Genomic DNA, 22,126 nt, shown 5'->3' on the forward strand with positions numbered 1-22,126 from the left:
AATGGGTGCTGGCAACACTTTCTCAGGTTCTCCAGGTCTCTTGTTTCAGTCACTGGCCTCTTCATATCAGGAAGAAACACCAGAGTGTTGTGAGAACACAAGGAGAGACAGGTGGCACAGAGATTAACCTGCAGGGAAAGTCTGTAAGCAAGTAGATTGCAAAATAACTGAAAGTAAATATTGGCTTACTGGCTATATAAACATGTGTCTCTCCCTTCTTTTCGGAGCCCTGAGGGAGAGACAGGCGGGTATGAAAGCAGTCTCCATGGCAGTGTGGCTGTGACACTGCCCTGGTGTCATTCAAACCCCTCATTGTTAATCAATAGCAGAGATGGAAACGTTAACAGCAGAGAGAGAGGGAAGCAGAGCTCAAACCATAAACAGCACCTGCTTCCAACCACCTAGTGGCTGCATCTTAAATATCAGGAAGGGTTTGTCTAAATCCATTAAGGCACTTAGCATAAATATGTGTAGCAGACCTGTCATTTTGGGTTAGGGAGAAAAGAGAACAAGACACCCAACACACTGAGAAAATATATGAAATTACAGACAGTTTAAGTCAGACTGTGCAGCTCATGGCCTGTCAACTTCTCCATTTAACATCCATTTTCAAGATTCAACTGATAAATTTGCCCTAAGTCTTGCCACACAAAGTTTTGGAAAAGGACAGGCAAGCAATCTTCCATTCTTCCTTTCTTCACAAGCATTTGAAAACAATTGTGAAGTCATTTTAGACTTCAATAGGACAAAGGAATATCTATTTTACAGTAACTGGGTAAGGATTAACAAAGACAGGATTTAAACAACAACATGAATACCTACAGCAATGAAGCACTATGAAATGCAAGTAAGCATTTAGATTGGAGACTGCACTTCAACAACCAAAATAGACTTCTATGTGCTGGAAAGGGTAACAGTGAAGATAATAAAAAAGAGAGCATAGATTAAAAATGTCACCCATGAACAGAGAAGCTGGTTTGTGGGAGAGGGGGGCAGTATTTGCTTTTTACTCTTAAAAAAAATTCACTTTCAGTGTAGGTCTTCAGAAAATGTTGTACCTTGTTCAGAAATTAATTTGGTCACTTGATATGCTGCTAAGCTTACTCAGATAAACTGTTGCCCCTGTGGGAATTTGGGAAGTAATGAAAACTTGAATTCAACAAATTTTTCTGTGCAGCTCTGGAACAACTTGTGGTATTTTTTTTCAGACTGGTATGCTAAGAATAGAGAAGGTCACTTCATGAATGTGATTAAAAATGGGCAGTACCCCTTTTGCATGTGATAGTGAAAATGTGCTACTTAACTCATTAGATTACTATGGATCATTTACTTTACTGTCACTCTCAGGTAGGTGACTGAATATTGGCAATGCATAGTCACCAGTCAGCAGCCAATGTAATACAAACTACCAGGCTCAAAAAGCAAATGGAAATGAAAATGCTGTAGAAACATCTTTTCCTTGAAGAGCTGCTGGTGCTTATCTAAGCTTTTGAGTGCTGTGCCTGCAGGACCCCTTATTCCTCTGGGCTGAAACGATGAATACTTGTTCCTTAAATGCATTCCCTTGTGGATCCAGACTTTCCACCCAAGGCTCTCACCTGGTCTTACCACAGACCCATTGTAAAGGATTGCTTAGGCTGATGGGGATTGTACTTAGGCATAAACACTCAACCTCTGGCATGTCTCTTTCCCAGGGGCTGCAGGTCAATGCTGCCTGGTGCTGTTTGCAAGAGTAAAATAAACCTCCCAAAATCATACAAAGGAGTATCATCTGTCAAAGAGTAGTGAGAGATAAATAATGCTTCTATTCCTATTGGTAGTCTTTGGACACAGAGGTGAAACAACCTCACTGATGCTGCTCAGCTGGGAAGAAAAGCCATCCAAGTTTTTACATCAGGACACAAACATATCATAGTTTAGGGAATGTATGGTTTAAAGCAAAGAGAACATTCTTTGTACATAAAACTTGGTAGAAAAAACTGGAAAAGCTTAATGGGAAGTTAATGATGTGCTAGAATGTAACCTGCACAGCTCTTAGTAGAAAACCACTGTTCTCTGATGCACTTTCAGTTTCCTTTTTAGGGTTTGTCAGGGCTCCTCTGCCTTCAGAGTTGTAATTCAATTTTCTCTCCAGTTTTCCTCTATGCTTCTTCAGCAAAATCCCTGGCCAGCCTAGGGTTTGAATCCTTTCATTCTCTCATTTACTCTCTCTTTCCCCCTATAATTTATCCTTTGCGCTCTCTTTTCCTTCAAGCCATCACAATGGCACTAGACCATAAACAGCCATACTTCCTCTTTCTTACCTCTGTTGCCTCTCCATTAGAGCAGAGTCTCCTGTTCAGTCAAATTTACTTTCTTAGTGTTCCATCATATTTACTGGAATTTTGGCCCTCACATGGAATTATGACTGGGCCATCCATAATAAACCCTGACAGTTGCTGCCGTCTGGGCCTTCAAATAACATGTCAAGCACTTTTTCCTTCTTAGATTATTTGCTTTGCATTGATTTGAAGCCACTGGTGATCCACAAAAGAAGACCAGAGCAGGGTGAGGGTGACCACAGTTCTTCAGTGCAACCATTTGTATAGTAGATTAAGTGGTGTACTTCACCTGCAGCACGATTAGCAGGATCAAAGGTGCTGGCAGATAGCTCTGGAGGTTGACCTTTTATTTTGACAAAAGCTTTATAGGGGCTTGCTACCAAATTATTGCTCGAATACGAAGTGGGAAGTACATATATCTACTTTTTTTTTTTTTTTTGCCTGCAGAGCTGTGTGCAGGCTGAGCGCTCTTTCCTGCAGAGAAAAATTTATGCAGTCATAGAATGGTTTGGGTTGAAGGGACTTTAAAGATCATCCTTAAGGGCAGGGACCTTCCACTGGAACAGGTTACTCAGGGTTCTATCCAACCTGGGCTTGAGCACCTCCAGAGACTGGGAGTTCATGATCTGTCTGGGTAACCTGTTCCAGTGCCTGAACATCCTTATAGTAAAGAATTACTTCCCAATAACTAATATAAACCTCCAGTCTTCATGTAGACCCACTTCATGTGCTAGAAGGCACTCTAAGTTCTTCCTAGAGCCTTCTCCAGGCTGAACAGCCCCAACTCTCTCAGCCTGCCTTCATAGGAGACATTATTACGTTATAAGAAACAAATTACCATTCTCCACCACAGTATAGAATGTCAACAAGTGGAACAATAATGGCATGGTCCCTAAACTACTCCACAAGTCTCTGTTGACTAGCCTGCCTTATGTTACCAAAAGAAAAGCTGTTTCACAGCACTGCCTTCCTATTCACATCTGACTGCTCTCAAGCATCCCTTCTCTGTGTGTCCCTGTTGTCTGTGTGTGACATAAGGGTGGTAAATGGGAATGTAACCCAAACCATCTCCCTTTTTTTCTTTCCTGTTGTATGCCATCCAGGAGCACACATCTGAGGGAAGTGAATGGGGGAAAGTGCATCAAGCCAGAGGGCAGCTGTAGTATGAGCTATCTCTCTTTGTCATAGCAGTCTTGCCTGGCTTGGGCTTCCCAGCAGCAGCTCTTGAAATGCAGCAGCAATCCAATTTTATTATAGCAGAAGATACTAATACTGTCTTTTTTTTAACAAAGGATAAGAATAACATTTATTTCTGCCTGAGGTCAGCCGTATTTCTAAACTCTTCAGAGTGTTTGCACTAAAATATTTACATAGGTAAAAATTACATGACAGAAGCTCATTATGCTATGACATATTATAATAGATTGTAATTTTACATACACACATAGAATCAGATTCTTTATATTTATAAAATCACAAAAGCACTCTTTTAACTGCTGTAACTGGGTAAAATTACTGCACATAATTTTTTTTTCCCCAACAGTTTAGTTCTCAAAACTCCACATCCAGTAGTCTCTATGGGGAAGCTCAGTACAAATCTAACAATTCATATATAGAGTAAAATTTTTTTTAAAAAAAAGGGAACTTGAGTGCACTGAAAAAAATAAATGCATTATTTGTGATACATGTTTACTCAAACTGAAGGACTTCACTGCCTAAGATACAACAAAACATCCCCAGCACAGGAAGGACACGGAGCTGCTGGAGTGAATCCAGAGGAGGCACCAAGGTGATCAGAGGGGTGGAGCACCTCTGCTAGGAGGGAAAGCTGAGAGAACGGGGATTGTTCAGCCTGGAGAAGAGAAAGCTTTGAAGTGACCTATCTGTGGCCTTCCAGTCCCTGAGGGGGGCTCACAAGAAAGATGGAGAGGGACTTCTTACAAGAGTTTGGATTGTAAGGGGGACAAGGGGGAATGTCTTCAAACTGAAAGAGCAGGTTCAGATCAGATATTAGGAGGAATGTCTTTTCTGTGAGGATGGTGAGGCCCGGGCACAGGTTGCCCAGAGAAGCTGTGGCTGTCCCATGCCTGGGAGTGTTCAAGGCCAGGCTGGATGAGGCTTGGAGCAGCCTGGGATAGTGAAAGGTGTCCCTGCCCATGGCAAGAGGGGTTGGAGCCAGATCATCTTTCAGGTCCCTTCAACCCAGCCCATTCTGTGATTCTGATTCAATGGGCACTTCATGACTTGATGGACTCTACCAGGAACTCAGCATTAGATGAGGACAGCATCAGAATCACGGTTCTTAGCCAGAATCATCACCCCAGTACTGCACTGACCGCATGTGCACACCAAGCAGCACCTGAAGCTGGCCTCAAACAGGCCACAGCTGGTGCTGGCATGAAGAGAGGAAATGTCAGGGAGCTAGTGAGGAAACAGAACTAACTCTTTTTCTCATTAATGGGCCAATAGGGAGCATGTGTATGTCAGGCCAGCCACTGCACAGGAACACAGCAACAGCAACAGTGGCAAGAAATGCCTCCCTCTATCTTTAAGCCAAAAACTCAGTGTCATTTCCTCTTGGACCAGAGCCTTGCTACCATGATTCATGCTCTGCTCAGTTACTACAACCCACTGCATCTGGAGCTGCACAGATGCAGAATAAAAAGCTACAAAACCAGACACACATGATAATCCTGACTGAGGGATAACTGTCTATGAGACTGGGGTGAGACATTCTGGTACATTGAAAATGTAGTTTCAAATAAAGTCTTGTCAAAAGTCCTGCCATTTTTTCTTGAGCAGATCATAGTGGAACAACAAAGAAGTAAGGGGGAGGTCTTTTATGTCAGCAACCAAGTCATTAACATAATGGGTGAACATATTTAATATTACTCTCATGTTTGGCTCCATTGTCCAGATCTACCAGTGAGAAAAATGCAGGCGGATGGAAAGTAGAAATCTATTTCTCTCATGCAAGGAAGTTTCCATTTCTTACACAGCCTCTAGAGCTTAAGGTGTACTTTTCCCCCAGAAGCAATAAATTCAGTTAAGAAATAACATTTTGGACACAATTGTGTTTGACTCATTTTGTGCATCTGAGTCCAGCTGAATTTCTCTCCAGACTAGGAAAATCCGAATTTTATCATCTTCATGAATCACTACGAGCTTTCCTCACTTGACTCCAGAGTCACCCAGTTTCCATTCTTTGGACATGAACCCATTCAGAAACAACGTGAAATAATGGGTGGAGGGTGCTTGTGATGCAGTGCCTGGCTGTGAAGAAGGGTTAGTCATCTAGAGCCTGACAAAAGTCTTCACAAGAGAGCTGGTGTCCAGTTATTTAGAGGAGAACATTGAGTACAGCATGTTCCAAGACAAGTAGTGTCTTCCACGCAAATTGATCCCACTTCCTGTCATTTTTATGTAGTAGCTACGATACCTTGCAAAAATTATGGCTTGAAGCTGCACAAACCAGGTATAAATGAACAAATTACCTTGGCAAATGGAACAGTAGCTACAGATGATGATGATGTAAAGTGGATGGATTTGTATCTACATAAGTCATTCAACTTAGTAGCTTTTAAATATATGTTAGCATTCTAACAGAGTTTTGCCTAATGTTCTTATGCTAATATCAGGCCAGGCAGAACCATGCTGTATGAACGTTATTCATCCGTGTCAGTCAAATCAGTCATAATCAGAGTTTAGCATTTTCTTTAAAATATATTTTGCTGTTGTCAGGCTCATGCCTAATGAAATATAACAAAAAAGCAGTCCCCAAACACTGCCACTGCAAAATTAGGTGAGGTTTAACAAAGGATAGCCATTAAAATGAAGCAATTGGGTTTAATTGTCTCTAGTCATTCAGCATGGAAAGCCTTATCAAAATATCTGACAGTGACTATACTAATTTATTTCCTCAGTTTAAACATGATTCACACTACAACCAAAGTTGATTCTGTCAACTCTACTACACTGTTTTTAATGGGACAGTGGGTAGAGAAGAAAATGAGAGGATAAAAAAGATATATAGATAGTCAGTCAAGGAATTTGTAATGGGTAGAGAAGAAAATGAGAGGATAAAAAAGATATATAGATAGTCAGTCAAGGAATTTGTAATCAATCTAACTAAACAGGTTCACAAACCATACCACTGGCAGAAAGAGAGTAAAATCTTCAGAAACGTTGAAATGTCCAGATGTAAGTTCCCAAATGCATAGACACTTTAAAAAACAAGATGTAGGCTCCCAGCTCACTGCACTGAGTGTCTTACACCACATTTGTGTGTACTTTCCTTTTCACTCAACCCCCTGGCCACAGGATAAAAAAATGGAGAGAAATTTACAAAAGGATGAAGCGTCTAATCCCAAGCCTCTAATCACCATTTTCTAATTTTAAGCAAAACAGTGTGTATCTTTTCAAGCTCTGCCTCACTATTATTTATGCAGAGAGACATCTAAATATTAAGATACCTGCATTGTGGTGTGTCTTTGGTGAGACTTAAGCAAGAAGCAGCTTCATCAGTGCAGCTCAGGGACGAGATCTAACAAGGTCTCTCCCTACTCTGACTCCACCCTGCCCATCTTCTACATCCAGTCCAGCATCTGCAGCACTCTCACACAGTGTCCCATTTTCAAACACCTAATCTTGAAACAAACTTCAGGTGCAAAGCTCCAGCACTGCTCTGTGACAGCCAGAGCCTGGGCCTGCGCATCAAGGCCAACTGTACTGCTGTTGGAATAACCTTTATGAAGAAAATCAATCTCCTTTAAATGGAGAAGAGCCATGACTCCTCTACCTTCACATCTTGCACCTCTCATTCTTGTTTTTCTTTGGGATAACCTGAATCCAGGGCTTCGTTGTATTTACTCCCCTGGTTCTTCTGGCCAATGAGAAGGGGGAACATCAACCACAAAAACCAGAAAACCCTGTGATTGTGGCAAAACCTAGTGAGACATCTCTGTTGCTATGGTGAACTTCTCAATTTTTAAAGATGAGTGTATGGTAGTGGCTATGAACAAGCCAAGCACAGTGAGTATAAGATGACCACCTAGGCTATGACAATAATCACCTTCACTTGTGTGCACTGAACAACAGTTACTGTACAAACTAATTACCTGATTGCTGCCCTGATGCTGAGAAGTCCTTCGGACTTGCTAGTTCTCATTCTGGAAAAAAATGGTCTTATTTGGCACTTTCTTGATCCTCCAAGTGTCCAGGCAACTACATTAAAGCAAGATGTCAGTCATGGACTATTTTTGGGACAATTGCATCTCCATTGTTCACCTTGACAAACAAGCCTTCCCAGAGTACTCATTTATCAACTGTCTGAACCATATTTTACTTTCAAAGGTTTCTAACACTGGGAGTTAAACATGATGGAGGCAACACCTGGAAAAAATCTAAACCTCCCCCCTGCTGCTGGCAGATTGGAGAGCAGAGAGCTCTGTACATATTGATTGAAATCCACTCTACCGAGGGCGAAAACAATCCTATCAATCTAAATACAAAATTAATGTTTAGAGATATTCTTTGGGTAGGTAAGGTGAGGTTATCAGCTCTTAGCAGATTGTACAAATGTATGCATGGTAGGTTTTCCCAGGGAGTGATCTCTAAAAGGTGCACCCCAGCAAAATTACTGTAATGATTTTGCTTCTTTATCTTTATTTGTGGTTTCCAAACCCCAACTTTTACACAACTTCAGAGTTTTACATTTCGTGGAGAGAAGGTGTATCTACCAGACTTTAGTGTCCTACTGAAAGCAAGCATGTGTCTTTGGAAAACCTTTGTCCAAAATCTCTGGTGCCTGTGGCCTATTAGTCTTTTTATCTGCAGATTGAGAAAATAGGACCCAAAGATTTACATTAAATGGACACTTAATAAAAGGTTTACAAATTACAGTACATAACAACTATGTATGTGGAAGGAATACTGATATTCGTTCTTTTTTCCTTCTTTTCCCCTTCTTTTCCCCTTCGATTTGCTCAAAAAGCTCCTCAAAAGCAGGGCTAGTCAAAGCATCCATTAAAAGATGGGAACAGGGGGACCTGTCAAGGGAATAATAACGTGTGGGAATACTTTAATTTAGTCATCATTTCTTGATGTGGAGAATAAAAAATTTTGCTCAGGTTTTATGTGTTGAAAACTGGCTTTTTTCCTTTGGCTTTTTGTGTTTAAATTATAAAACAGAAACTTTTCAGCAGAAGATCTCTTGCCAACAGTAAAATATTTTTTGTGAGTAGTCAGTTTCCAAAAAAGAATGTTGATTTTTTGACTGGCCATTCTTATCATTGATCTTTCCTAACAGTGTGGAACATTATGTCAGTGAATTATCACACAGAAGAAAGTTATTTTCTTTTCTCACTGTAGTAAACACTAGGCTAGCTTGTCTCAAACAACATGAGAGACACCATTTAATTTAGACCTGAATTGATTTAGTCCACAGTTAGGCTGATGAACGAACTGTTGACAATAGAAACACTAAACTGAGCTAAAACAAAAGAATTAACATATACCAAAAAATTAAAGTCTGGAAATGGTTGACATTCAAGCTTGAGCAGGTTGAATTAACTAAGTTATCCACTTAAAATCTGGTTTAAAAGCTCATAATGAAAAGGAGTTAGTACAATACTGCTCATTTAGTGTTACATTTGGAGTTTACTGCTCATTTAGTTCCCATCAGCAAAACTGTCATTTTACCACTTCATGGCTCTGACAAGTTATGTCACAGCCCTCTCATTTCAGACTTTCCAGTTAAACAAATATTTTATTGCTTATTAGCAGTGTCATTGTCCCACGAAAAGCACATATCTAAGCACCAGTAAAACCATGCATATAATTGACTAATTAGATACAACAGGACTGTTTGCCAACAGAAGAAAAGAATCACATTTCAACCCTTGAATCACTACAGCCTGGTTTAATGGATCTGAAAAAAAAATGCATAATCTGAGAACAAAAGCCTGCTTATCACTTGTACTCCCCACAGAAGGAATTGTGTAAGGTCAGAGTGAAACCTTGGCTCTGCCTTCCTGACACACAGAGAAGTCCAGCTGAACGGGCACAGTTGGTGTTTTTCTGCTGAATTCTTGCAAAAATTTGATCCTGTCACATAGCAGCATGAAGGAATCTGACTCATATTCATAACGCTCCCGAGGTGCTCTGGGGTAATGGCAGTAATGTGACTCTGTTTGCTTCAAACACTCAAGAGAGGTAGAAGAAAAACACCACAATATGGCATGCGTGGTCTTACTCTTAAGCATTCTACAGCCATGGATAGACTGGAAACCAGCAAGCAACAGAAAAAATGTAGCCATGTGTCATTTAGGTAAGAAGCAGTAAAGATTTAACACTCACCAGTGATTGCCTGCGACAGGAGATGGGCTCAGAGCCAGGCATGCACACATCTGCCTTCCCTGCCAGAAAAATATGCTGGGTTAGAAGTTAGCTGCTAATCTCTTCAGCAGGGTATTTGCAGTCCTACTGTAGGCCTGGAAGAGTAGCTATGGAAGATTTTTAACAAATCTTCTTCATGTTTGCAATGAGGAGGTTCATGTATACATTTTATGATGAGCTGAAGTTTCTACTCTGCCCAAAAATTCTGTTTTTCTGGGCATCCTGACACCTTTTTTTAATACTGGAGAAAGAAAACAGAAATCACCTGTAGTGACAGGCAGTGTGAACCCTGGATTTCAGCCAAATTCATACCTGAAGACAGGAGAAGTTAGTAAAGAGAGGAGCCACAAAACTTTAATTATCCATTTGAAGTGTTTGAAGTATCAGGGGCAACACCAGCAGAGGCTACAAGCCCATTTTTGACCAAAAGACTGGCCACAAAGTAGCAGGCGTTCCACATTCTGCTTATCCACAGCCCCAGCCCTCAGGAATGGTGTGAGTAAAGCTGATATCCCTTTTAGAAGGACAGCTATCTTCAACTCAGCCACAGATTGGATGGGGTGATGATCATTCCCCCTCTGTGTTATTGAACCACCTTGGCCTTTGTGTGTTACTTGGACAAAAAAGTCCCACCTGGAGATAGGTCTCACATGAGTAAATATATCTAAGCATGAAAAAAGGTAAAGAAGCTGCGATGTGATAATCAGTTAAATTTGTTGTTATTCTAAGCTGCGTTTTTAATGGCTCAGAGTGGCAGAAAAAATATGAAAAAAAGAATGTTCTCCTTCTCCGGCAGTAATCTGCACCTTAATTACAACATTCTGTTGTTAGCACCCTTTAATAAGGCTCAAATTAAAAAAAAAAAAAAGGACAATGAAAGAGATGAATGCAGAAGATACAATTGTGAAATTTCATAGTGGAGGAAGCTTGGGAAAAGTAAATGGATGTGACTCTGATGGCAGAAGTAGACCATGCCTGATACAAGAAAACATAGTTATAAAACTCCTAGCATTTATATTGAGAAAGAAAACGTATAAGAGGTTACAGAAAACCCTCTGCCAAGCAGTGCTACTTGACAACAGCTAGTTTGAAGTTTACAGAACGTCCCTGATAAGCAAAGCAGTAAGAGCTAATAGATAGAAAGGGGCTTCCTGACTGCTGCTCCCATATCACGAGATGGCCAAGGCTTACTCTTTTTCTGTACACCCTGCAGCAGTTTGATTTGCTGACCTACTTGGGCGGAGCAATTTGCCAAGAAGACTCTGTCCAACAAGCCATCATCTGTATCATGTGATGTAGCCAAACAAACCTTCAATTTTGCCAGAAGCAAGACTGATTCAGTAGCAGGGGACTTAGCACAAGCTGTCTGGGGTGGTGCTCTGATTCATCTGCAACACTGGCTGGGACAGGGGGACTCTCTTCTTCACTACTGTCTGCCTGAAAGAAGGCAGAAGGAACAAGTCTCATTAGTCCTGGCCACCATCATCGGAGGCAAAGCGCTGCAGAAACACAAAAATCATACAAATCCAGGAAAACAGGACTAGGAGGCAACTCAAGAAGCTGTCTAATTCACATCCCACCACTAGTACTGCACTTTTGCTGCCACCATAGATGTGGCTATGAGGAAATATTCACAAAAGAGAAAAACGTGAACCAAAGTGCATACATAGCCACCCACAGCAATGCTGAAGGAACAGGAAACTGAAACTCATTCACTACATATTAATTTTCGCCTCAGACACTGTAGCTTTTGTAAGTCCAGACTAAAAATAAAGTCAGAATGCTGGCTAATATTACAAAGAACTTGATGAAAGTACTACAGAGCTCTTGAAGAAAGAGTGATAAAATTATCCTTTTTTCCCCCATTGAGATTTTCACTCTATTTTTAACTCTGTTTGTTTCCCCCCTCTGAAATGTTATAATTACTGGAGAGGCAGAGCAAACTTTTGAAGGAGAAGCTGAAAATTTCCTGGTGTTACCAAAAATTTCAAATTGTACTTCTGGCTTCTGAGGAGTTTCCTTTATCTCTGCGTATAGAAATAACACAGCTTCAGGACAAAGATCCCTCAGAAAATTAATACCTATTTTTGGTATTGTTTCTTTCTTTTTTCCCTGTCTTTTCAAAAGTACATGTTCCAAATACAATCTTGTAAATTCTCAACAGTATTCTTCTTCAATATTGCAGTATTTTCATAAACAACTTCAGTCTGAAAAAAAAAAAAAAGAAAAATCGTTAGGTAGCAAAGACAGATTGCAGCAGAAGCCAGAAACAAATCTGGTTTCTTGAAGACTCTTCAGTAACTAAAGGGAGCTCTGTTCATTTGCATCATTATTCTGGTGCTTGGGTCAAAGCTATGACTGCATTTTTGTTTTTGAAGTTTCTTAGTGGTTGCATATACAGTAATGTGCCAGAGTAGCTGGAGGGTTTTTTCTAACATATTTATTTTATTTATGAAATAGACACCTGCTGTTTACTTTAGATTTCCCAGGAAGCCTTTGTAAGATTGAGTAAGACAGTAGTTCTTGTAATATATTTTCAAGATCTTTTTTCCTTGGCTGTGTAGAACTGGGCTACTTGAAATAAAAACTGTTTCATTTGTGAAGAATTTGCTGCTAAAGCTCTCTCATTTTTCCTCTAAAAGTAGATTTTCCAGAGCTGAGTCACAGGTCATGCTCGATATAAACAGGGGACAAACAGCACAGGCCAGCAAGAGAATAAAATGTTGCAGCAGCACAGCTTCAAAAAGATGCTCACAGTACAGCTCCTGTGAGTCACAAAACTTTCAGGATTACTCCTTTATGTGCCATCTAGCCACACAGAGCAGTCACAGTTCTGGCACATTCAGTCTGTCCTTCAGGAGGTGTAGGCTGATGCCTCTGCTATCTCAGGGCTATTTCACATGGTTCATGAGTGTTCCAGCAGCCTGAACAGCTGGATGTCTTTTAGAAACAAGTGGAAAACTATTAGCCTTTTCATCAATGATCTCAAGATTCCTTCAGTAAAGAAAACATTTTGGGAACGTGGGTTTATTTCAACTTAAGACCCAAGAAACATCATGGTTTAGTGTTTTATAGCTGCTGCCCAACCCATCTCACTTTGGAAACCAAATTGTGTTGCATTAGTCATTGGTTGCATCAGTCAGCCTTTTCTTATAAAGGGCACCCTATCAGCTCTCTCTGAAGGCATGACTGTAGAGAGGCAGAGCTCTTATTTACACCCAAGACATTTAATACATGCCCTCTCCTACATTTTAGAAAACCACATTTACCCTCTAATAACACCTGGTATTTAACTCATAAAAAAGATCCCCTGGCAGAAATGTAATACCACAGTGAGGAGTGGCAGGCTGGCTGCTGGACTTGCAGGCTGAAGGACAGTGCTCTTCTTCTATCGGATCAATGTCTTTGCCTACTAAGTGCCAGTGTGACCAAAAGCAGGGTGGCACAACTGTGTAAGAAAAGATAAGGGTTTCCATTCCCTTATGTGCCCATATATTGTCCTACGAAGGCCATTCCAGAAAGTTTGCTACTTTCTGATCCTTTTTTCATTCTAAATGTCTGTGCTGGCATATAGGCTGGCTGAAGAACTGCAGTTATTATAAAATAATCAGAGGAATTTGGGAAAGCAATGTTCTTGTACCAGCTGCCTCTGCACAAATAATCCTTGCAAATGTAAAAAGAGCAAAAGTGTGCCAGATTTTGCCATGGGCCAAAGGACAAGTTGAAAAACCATCTATGGCTGTGCAGTTTTGCACAACAGCAGGAAGCTTTGACAGTCCTGTGTTCTTTCAGAAGACCTCTTGTCCCAGCTCTACATCACATGAATTATCACAATTATCATGAGACACTTGACAGGCTATCAAGGTACTTCATGACATTAAGCCCTTCTCTAGTCAACTCTGTCACCAAGGCAACAGAAGTGCACTGTCGAAGTGACATATTCCATGCTCAGGTGTTAGCCATCCTAAATGTGATTTTGTCAGGAGTAGATGATCTGAGATGATTAAACTTTTTGATGAGTCTGATTAACTGATTAGTCTACAATCTAAACAGCTGTTTTCAAAATTATACTCTACGTCTTTGAGGGAACAGAGAAAATATGGCTTGAATTATGAGGTGTACTTTTCTTCCCACCATTAATTGTTTTTTGTTGAATTTACATCAAAGTCACATTATTGTGGTGTTCAGTGAAACTTGGAAGCCAGAAATTGCAGATATATTATCAGAATATAGGAAAATAATTAATGGAGAGTTTTTCATAAGGTTGTCTTGAAGTGATAAGAAGAAAAAACATCATACCAAGCTTCTTCTGATTTGTGGTTATGAGTGCTTAGTCATGTATGTACGTATAGCTTTAGCACCATGTGGCTATGAGTGCATAAAATGGCATTTGCATTGATATCACCAGTTAAGAAAATCAAGTCCACAATTAAGACAGAAATAGATTTTAATTACAAATGAAGGTTATGTAAGTATAAGTGCAGATGGAATAATTAGAGCCTTTATAGTGAAATCTTGAATGCTTGTTCATGAAGACATAAGAAGTTATAGCAACATCTGGTTCCATAAGAGAATAGAATATTCTTTTCATTTTTTAAAGTACCTGCTAATGTGAAAAGAAAGTATCTCTGAACTGGAACACTTGCAAAGTGCACACACTGCACTTTGAAACACATAGCAGCATGTTGTTTATTGATGCATGTTGAAGGTTTTAAAGTAAGGCATGACAAGCAATGCATGAAGAAGTAAATCAGCTAATTTAATCCTTTCCACTGTGACTCATGTTATCCAGGCTGCACCGTGGAAAACAAACTGGCACCTTGCTGAAAACCAGCAGACAGCACAAACACAGAGACCACCCCTTTACAAACACTTCACTGGAGGATGTCCTTTAGAAGCTGGGGGTTTTTGCAGTCTTTGGTAATATTGTAGTAAGATACATTCCTTTTTAGCCTCTGCTTATGACTACAGCAATTTGCCCAATTTTTTTTTTTAATAAAAAGGGCACATCACTTCAGATCACAGTTACTGTGATTCTTTGATTATAAGTCAAAATCTTAATGTTTCACAGTCCATGGTGAATAAATTTATGTGGCTTTTTCTGTTAAAGGAAGAAATGCCTGGAAAAATGAAAAATAGTAGCACTTGTGGTATCATTACAGTGACATCAATTGGGAGTACCCCGAGGATGATTGTGCACCAGAAGTACCCACTAAATATCTCATGGAAAGCATAAGGAAATACAAACTGAAATAAAATTGCTCTATAAAGATCTTTCAGTGGTAAAAGCAATATGACATGTGATTGCACTTCCTGTGTGCATAAAATTTGCACAGGAAGTCTAGAAAGTTAAGACGTCTTTGGAGCCTACTTTGGTCAAAAGATCTCAAAGAAGATGTGTTTTCCATTACTCCCTCTAGCTGGCACTTTCTAAGTGGTTCCCTAAACACAGATAGCAATGCCTCATCTTGAAACAAAAAACAAACATTTTATGTCAGTTTTGACTTAAAATCTGAAGGCTTGGATTCCCTGAGAACTCAAAATCCTATTCTGCAGAATGATTTTTTTTCAGGCTGTAAAGGCTGACAATTTTTTTTCAGGCTGTTCAGGCTGACAATTCCTAAACCTCATGCACACCCTTTATTCATTTACCTTCTACATCAACTTCCTTAAAAAATGCCTTATGAAAGAAGGTGTTGCATTGACCCCAGCAACTTTCTCTATAAGAAAAATATAGGAAAAATATGATGCAAAACTAATGTTACAATCACAAGAGATAGCAAGAACAAACTCTTTCTGGAATACAACCATTCCAGACAAAGGGCTTTTTAATAATGATTTTATCTTCTTTCATTTTCTTTTTCATTCTCACTTTTTTTTTACTTCCAAAGTAATTTGAGAGCTATTACTTAATAACTAAATATTCTTTTTTCTACTCTTTTTTCTGTAACTCAGAGACCCCAAGGTTTTCTGCAGGTGGAAGTGATGCCACCTAATGACAGATAAAGACATTTAGTACTTCTTTCTACCTCAGCTTAGTTAACAGAGAGAGCAGATAGATCCTCCTAAATCTCCTGTGTACACTAACTCTGACTTGCATTAAAACAAAGCCATCATAAAACCATCTCAACCTCTCACGGGAAGATAAAACCGAATTTTGCCAGCTCACTGTGGGGCAGAGCAGGGCTGTGTCCTGGACACAGACTGGGAGTGGGAGAGCCAAGCACTGTCTGATTGCTTTGTCTGGCAGAGGGGGGGCTGGGGGTTATCACAGGGGCTTCAGCATCACTGCTGCACTTCAGACAGTGTAGCAAGGTTCTGAGGTGATTTCACTTCCCCACAGAAATTATCCCTTTTCCTGAATGTGCCTGTAGCAGGCTCTGAAATGGCAATTCCCATGTAAGCACAGCACATCCATGGGCATGGCACTCTGTAGATTGATCTGCTAGATATAAATCCAGAACCAGCTCTAAGTCACAGGCAAAATGCATTCCAAACAATATGGTCCCATTGCCGCCGTAAAAAGATGATGAGGAAGTTGTGAATGGGAGATGTTTAGGATACAATCTTCAGACACAGGAATTTTGTTTATTTTGTTGTTCTGGGACATGGGACATCATTTTCTTCTGAGCAGCAGGTTATCTGCATTTGGGGATCCACTTGGAAACATCAAAATAGAGAAAAGCATTCACTTTTCCTTTACATTGGAACCTCATTGTCTACAACTTTTTCATGAGTAGCATGAATATATTTATTTGACTATAATAGCAAGAAAGAGTGAGCAGAGGTATGATTAAATTAGTCTGATGCTTGGTAAGTTTGTTTCAGTGAAGAAAAGCAGTCCCAGCATTGAATATAGGATTCCTTGTTTCCTTTTTGGGCAGCAATTATTAAATTTTATACAGACATACGTTGACTTCATGCACATGCACACAAAAAGTCCAACAGCAACAACGAGAAAAAGGAAAGCAACAGAAATAAGTCTTAGAAGTTTTTGCAGAAGATAGCAGGAAACTAAAAATTTCAATCTCACCAAGCCTAGCTGAAGTAGTTGCATTCTGTGGCATACCTGATCTGAATGGGTTTTGTTCATTTTACTGACTAACAATGTATTTCTTATTTTGCACTATGTAATAGCAGATTGACAGTGATATCATTAAAGTATTAAAAATGCAAATGACCACAAGAGTTTCCATCTCAGTCTCTCTCTTGTTTTTCTTGGGCTGATTAAGGACTATCGTCACTATTCATCTCCATGCTTAGAATATTGTCTGTGCTTGTCTGTGTTCTGGTAATGAACCTGAAAAGTTAATTGGAGGAAAAGGAAAATAAATACTTTATCATTGATTTGTATGAGAAAACCTGAGCTATTTTTGCTTCAGAAATAAATAATCTAGCACCTGTTCAGCTGCTATGGAAGTTCTGACTTTGCCTTTTTTAAGCCTACCCCTGTTTTATTGATTAAACATGTCACAGTTTTAAAACATCTCTGTCAAGGACTACTTCTGATTATGAATCCCATGAAAGAGCTGGAAACACTACTATATACAACTGTTACTTTCAAAGGGAAGTGAGTAGAAAATAACCAACAGAAAATAAAATAACCAGTCAGTGTGAAATAATCATAGTGATTTTTGCTGAAAAGAAAACTGGCTGATTTCATCCCTTTCATACTTGATGGATCTTTATCAAAGTCTGTAACTTTTTTTTTTTTTTTTTTTACTGGAACTTATGGCTAACTGGCTTGTCTCTCCCACCAGTTTTGCCTTGGTTGCATTATGTTTATTGGAATATCCCTGCAATTCCCTGTGGTCTGGGCTCACAGCCATGGTCAGTGAGTGCCCTGGAGATGACAAATACATCTTGTGATAACAAGTCTGCCACTGAGTGAATAGGAGTTGGGCCTTGTTTTCATCCTGTATTCTTTTCCTTAAGTAATCAGAGGGTACAAATGACTGATAATGTGAGAAATTATGGATGCCATAAGTTCAAAAGCTCCTTCTGACACCAAAGCATTGCCTTTGTCTGGACTGAGTTGAAAGGAAAGAGTGTTTTACCCCTGCTAGAGCCATGTATTCCTTTGTAATCTCTCAGTAATACAGAAAATCTCCTGGCACATATGTCGTGACCATGATCTTTGTGACAGAGAAGACTGAGTGGCCAAGGATTCAGCTTTCACAGCTGAAAGAAAGTAGCAGAGTTTTGCATGGCTGTTTGTGTTTACTCCCACCTTGAGTGCAAAGACCTGTGCTATTTTAGCACTTCCACCGTGTCCCGCAGTTTGTTGGAAATGGAAAAGGACTGATGGAAAGGTTTGCCATTGTAAGGGAGGCCCAGCAGACAAGGAATGAGCACAGTTTTGGGTTTTTTTGTTTGTTTTTTTTTTAATGGAAATGGCAAAATTATCTAGAAGGACTGTTTCTCTGTCTTTGTCTTGTTTGCAGTCTGGATGCTGGAGACCCACAATGTAAGCAGCTCTGCAGTAGTGGCAGACTTGCATCCAATGTTATTTTAAGATAAAAGATAGATCCTCTTCATGAAAACAGATTTCTAGTTTCCACATAAATACTAGATGACAACTGCTTTTCCTAATAATCTGTAAAGGAAAGTATTTGGGAGTGAAAATAATTCCCCTGTTGCCATCGGGATGTTTGTTCTGTCTAGGCCTGCTTCTTGGAGATGATTATTTTATATCTGGATTGCAGTTATCTGATTGTATCAGAGGTACACAATGGAATTTTGCAGCTGAAAATAGTCCATCACAGATTCCCAAATTTATTTAAGTTTACGCAAAAAATTCTTATTTGGAAAAGTTAAAAAAGGAAGGTGAACAATGTTGCTGAAGATGTAACCCCCGCTCACTTCAAACAGTCCGTCCCAGTGCTATGCTAAAATAAGACTAGATTTGCTTGCAGATAAGCCTTTTTCATGTTGATCAAAGATTTAAAGAAGAAACTAAATGGTATTATTTTAATTTGTTGTGATTACTTATACTGTCTCCAATCTTGATAACACTGATCAACACACTACATATGTCAAAGTTTAATACCATTTTGACAGCATTGTGCCATCTTTCTCTGAAAAGATTATTGTATTTTTCTCAAAACACAAGGCTGACAATATGGGTTTAATTTTCTGAAAATAACTCCCTTTACTGATACTAAGAACTTCTTCTGGAGCTGTTGAAAAAAATTTTTTTGTTCACTCACTGCATTGATAGTGAATACCTATAGAAAAGAGGAGTGTCAATTGTAACTGTGGTTTCAAAAGTCTTCTGAGGTCCCCAAAATGGATTGAATCTTCCACAATTCACATGTCAGGGACGGTACAGAGATTTGTGGGCTCTATTTCATCACAAAGAAAAATCACGGAAGCTTTGAACATCTACTTTCAAAACAACATTGCAATATTCTTTCTTTCAGGACCATGACAGGTTTTCATAATCATAGGTGGAAAAGGAAGAAAGCCAAACAGCAAAAAACAAGCAAAAATAGCAATGTGTTAGAGAGAATTAATTGCTCTGGCAAGTCAAGTACGAAAAGTAGGGTTTTTTGATCAGTAAGAGTGCAAATCTATGCAGTGAAAACTCAGAAATTAAATATGAATTTTAAAGGGACAAGTTGATGGTCATTAGTAGAGTTTTTATACTATACCTCTTCCCTCAAAGAAATTGGTTGGCAAAATCAAAAGAATATTGGATACATTTGTAAGACATCTGATCCATGGAGAAATGACGCTTGATAAACAGAAATTAAAATTGAAGATTTAATGAAAATTCCACTATAGCAAAATAACTCTTCCGGCTGCTATGAGATAGATACTCATGAAAGCTGTAATGAGTTGGATGAGTAACTTGCTTTTAATCAGCCAGCTTTTGCATGATGACTTTTTAAAATATGCAATCTGGTAATAACACAAGAAAATTTTTGAAGTAGCAGCTGGAGAACATGGCAGGAAACCTGAGGTAACAAAGACTAAAAAAATAATACTTCTTTTCTTAGTAGTCAGCAACTAGGGGGTTTCGTTTATCCATATCTTGATTGCAAATTAACCACTGTTAAACACCATATTTTTTGAGGTCACCAACAGTTGACTAGCATTTTGCAAATAATACTGCATTTTTAATGAGACAGCCTAAGAGTCTGCTAGGATGCAGATCCTCCCGGGTCCAGAGGTACAGTAACCATGACATTGAATGTCTTCCCAGTCCATTCTTCCTTTGCTGTTATAAATATCAGGATCAAAATCATAGTTCTTATGCAGTCTTTCCGTGCATAGGCATTTCCAAACCTCAGTGATCAGTTTCTCATCAGCGAATGCAGTATCTCAATCAAGAAGTGTCCAAGTCTGTCTCTGTCCAGACTGAATTTCTGGCCAGGTCTGGTTAGAAACAGGGCAGCTCTCATGTGTATTGCCATCTGTGGTAGAGATCTTCAGGCAGTGATCTGTGCAGAAATGTCTTTTCAAGTATCTCTGGGACCAGGATCTCAGGAAGTTTAAGCACAGTGGTTCATTCAAAAATCTAAACCAGTGGTATGCATGAGTAGGTACGAGCTGGGCATCGAGTTCATCTGCCATGACAATCTGGGGCTCCTGTGTATCTGTAAAGAAGCAAACTCTTACAGAGTGGAGAACATGAAGAAAGAGACCAACAATGAGGGCTTATAGGAGTGCAGTTTTGAATTTGAGTTTCTTCTAGCTGCACTACAGTCATCTCGTTATGAATAGGAACTAAGCCAAACTTTCTCCGGAGAAAGAGGTTCTGGTTTATTAAAACAGCTACAAGAAACAGAGGACCCAGGATAAGCCCAGGCACCCACACAGCGAGCCAAAAACCAAAACAGTGTGCTAACCTCAAATGCACCGGGCTCTTCCCAAAAACAAACCAGTAACCAAAAACAAGAAGAACCCCAACCCGACCGAATTTCCCCCATCTATAGACCCCTTTGAGTCCAGGGTTGGTCCATTTTGGATCCACATGATGATTGGTCAATTTCCAGGCTTCTCATTGGTCTTTAATGCCGTTCATTCTAAACCAATCGTTTCTGCAGGGCTTCGAATGATTGGTCAGGTCTTCCATCCAATCTCTCTTTGACCTCGCCTTGGCCTGCCAGACCGCTGTTCCACCAAATGCTGGACCCTTCTCTTAGCACATTCTAATAAGCCCCCCGCCTTTAACATAATACAGTTAATATAACATAATTAATACAATATAATTGAACTATATACCCTAATTTAACTTAACTTTTACCTATAACAATCTTAACCTTTGCAAGATTTTCAGACTGAAGAATCACCTTTAAAGGTTCATTCAAAGCTCTGGATGGACAAAGGAACTGAACAGTCACCTTACTCTTCCATCTGTTTTTTCCACCAAGAATATCCATCAAGCAGCTTTTCTGGTCCCAGACCTAAGGGTCAGTAGCAGCTCTCAGGCTTCCTCAGTCTGACCAGTTCCTTACCCAGCTGCTCTTGACTCTTGTGTGAATGTCTTCTAATGGCCTTCCAGAGCTTTCTTCGTTCTTTTCTCCAGTCTTGGCTTCTAGACTGCCCTGCTTATCCACTCTGACAGGTGATATCTAACCAGGTGATGCTCTTTAAACTGAACTCTGGAAATCCTGTTTTGGAGACCTAGTCATGTGCACTGCAGCCAGCCCAAGGCTGTGCTGTCTCTCCAAAGGAATGAGAGACCATCAGAGCTGAAAAGGCATGATGTAATTCCTGCTTAACCCTTAAATTCAACAAGTGCTTTCCTGCTGGTATCTCCCTCCTGTTCAAGAAGAAAGATGTAGTGATAAAACAAGTTCATTCAGGACAGTCTTAATGTTTTAGATGCAATATAAGCTATAAAGGCTTATACAAATCACCAGAGAAGTTTGCAGGTGTCTATTAATCTCTGACTAGTCCTTTAGCCAAATCATGCTGTCCAATGCAGCTGTTAATTACTTTACCAGGTCCTATCCCAGACCACACATTCTGAAGTCTGATGCAGTCATATTGGCAGTGGCATATTCTTTTGACAGATTTCTTACATGGAAAGTCCCTCTAGTGTTCTCTTTTTAGTTTACCAGTAGAATCCCAGTGCTTACCAGCCTCCCAAATGAAGACTGAACCATATTGCAGTAGTTAATGAAATAATCAGAGCAGACAGTCTTGTCCAGAGGTACTTGTTATATACTTCAAACAAGTCACAAGCAGGAAGAACAGGGAGGGAAAGCAAGTGGGTAGGATTGTGCAGTTGCAGTGACTCAGCCTGTGTAATTAGCATTAGATGGTGGCTTTTATGTCATTACTCAACGTAAGGTGAAGTGCAGTTTACTTCAAGATGCTGCAGTCTTTCAAGGGAATCTTTGTGCTCTTGGTAATGAGCAATTCACTCATGCACTGTGTCCGCTTCATTCCTCAGCAGG

This window comes from Geospiza fortis, unplaced genomic scaffold (genome assembly GCF_000277835.1).
Source record: "Geospiza fortis unplaced genomic scaffold, GeoFor_1.0 scaffold433, whole genome shotgun sequence".
Taxonomy (NCBI): Eukaryota; Metazoa; Chordata; class Aves; order Passeriformes; family Thraupidae; genus Geospiza; species Geospiza fortis.